Here is a 2,500-nt window from a genome sequence, read left to right as displayed (position 1 = left end):
CCACCCCCGTGCCGAGCTTTGCCCTTGGGATGCCTTATGTTGCATCCCAAGGGCCAAGGCACCTGCCAGCCCAAGGGCTGTGCACGGCCTGGGGAGGGAGCTCACCCCTCCCCTATATAGTGCAAAGTTATTGTTTTCCCTATTTTCACAAGGAAACATCAAATTTTTAACCAAGCATACTCGGCCTTTGCTCCTTCGTTACTCGTCCAAATCCAACAAACTTGCATTCGTTGGAAAGGTCTTTTCACAAGGATTCTTTTGATATATAATAATAGCGATTCCGATAAATATTTATTTTTTTATGAATTTTTAAGTGAATAAACAATTAAAAATTCAAAAAAAATAGAAAAAAAATATTTTTTTCCCGATTCTTTCTCCAATATTCCTGATAAATACCCACACACCCACATATGGAGAATGGTCGAAAATGCTCGAGTGGATATCGAGATGTCCGACGAAGCACCACTTGGAAGGGCCGAGGCACGGGACGCCCGAGCTGTTGCTCGGGCCGGCACGGGACGCGCATGGGACAGCCCGGGACGGCATGGGACGCCCTCGCTACAGCTCGGGACGGCCAGGTACGCCCGAGACTTGGCTCGGGACGGCCTGGGACGCCCTCGCCATAGCTCGGGACGGCCTGGGACGCCAGAGACTAGGCTCGGGACGGCCTCGGCACAGCTCGGGACGGCCTGGGACGCCCTTGCCACAGCTCGGGACGGCCTGGGACGCCCTTGCCACAGCTCGGGACGGCCTGGGACGCCCGAGACTTTGCTCGGGACGGCCTGGGACGGCCTCGGCACAGCTCGGGACGGCCTGGGACGCCCGAGACTTTGCTCGGGACGGCCTGGGACGCCCGAGACTTGGCTCGGGACGGCCTGGGACGCCCTCGCTACAGCTCGGGACGCCCTGGGACGGCCTCGACACAGCTCGGGACGCCCTGGGACGTCCGAGACTTTGCTCGGGCCGGCCTGGGACGCCCGAGACTTGGCTCGGGACGGCCTGGGACGCCCGAGACTTGGCTCGGGACGGCCTGGGACGCCCGAGACTTGGCTCGGGACGGCCTGGGACGCGCTCGGCACAGCTCGGGACAGGCCGGGACGCCCGAGCCGAGCTTCGGGTCGCACGAAATCTCTTCGTATTCCGACATATTAGAAGCTTCCCATCATGTAGTAGGCCGAGCTTTGCCCTTTGGATGCCCTATGGTGCTTGGCGAGCACTAGGGAACGTGCCAGCACAAGTGCTGTGCACGCTCTGGGGAAGGAGCTCAACCCTCCCCCTTATAGTGCAAAGTTATTGTTTTTCCTATTTTCACAAGGAAACATCAATTTTTTAACCAAGCATACTGGGCCTTTACTCCTTCGTTACTCGTCGGAATCCAGCAAACTTATACTCGTCGGAAAGGTCTTTTCGCAAGGATTTTTTTGATATATTATAATAGCGATTCCGATAAATATTTATTTTTCTATGAATTTTTAAGTGAATAAACACCGGAAAATTCATAAAAAATAGAAAAAAAAATATTTTCCTCCGTTTCTTTTCTCCAATAATTCATAAATAATACCTCAATAGTATTAATGAAGAGAGAGTCGAAGTGGCCCGGGTGGATTTCGAAATGTCCCACGACCCCATAGAATGCACGGGCCAGCCGAGCCAAAAGAATGGGACGCGCACGGGACAGCATTGGTCAGGCTCGGGACGGCACGGGACAGCACGGGACGCGCATGGGACAGCACGGGACGCGAATGGGACGGCCTTGCTAAGGCTCGGGACGGCATGGGACAGCTCGGGACGCGCATGGGACGGCACGGGACGCGCATGGGACGGCCTTGGTGAGGCACGGGACGGCCTTGGTCAGGCTCGGGACGCGCATGGGACGGCACGGGACGGCCTTTGTGAGGCTCGGACGGCTCGGGACGGCATGGGACAACTCGGGACGCGCATGGGACGGCACGGGACGCGCATGGGACGGCCTTGGTGAGGCACGGGACGGCCTTGGTCAGGCTCGGGACGCGCATGGGACGGCACGGGACGGCCTTTGTGAGGCTCGGACGGCACGGGACGCGCATGGGACGGCCTTGGCGAGGCTCGGGACGGCATGGGACAGCACGGGACGGCCTCGGCACAGCTCGGACGGCACGGGACGCGCATGGGACGGCCTCGGCACAGCTCGGACGGCACGGGACGGCCTTGGCGAGGCTCGGGACGGCAAGGGACGGCCTCGGCACAGCTCGGGACGGCACGAGACGCGCATGGGACGGCCTTGGTGAGGCTCGGACGGCACGGGACGCGCATGGGACATCATGGGACGCACATGGGACACCTTATGGGGATCATCAAGGCGTCTTGCACGGGACATTCTTTCCCACGAAGGGCATTTACATGGGACATCTTAGGAGTCGAGAGCCGGCACACGGGACAACGTAGTTCACACGCACGGAACACTTTACTTTCGTTTGGAACGTCGTGGGATCTTTATGTTCCCATTAGCACCGAACCTTTA

Source organism: Eschscholzia californica, unplaced genomic scaffold (genome assembly GCF_041429995.1).
Source record: "Eschscholzia californica isolate CP2 unplaced genomic scaffold, dmEscCali1.0.p SCAF_9, whole genome shotgun sequence".
NCBI lineage: Eukaryota > Viridiplantae > Streptophyta > Magnoliopsida > Ranunculales > Papaveraceae > Eschscholzia > Eschscholzia californica.
Note: the sequence above shows the minus strand (reverse complement) of the source record.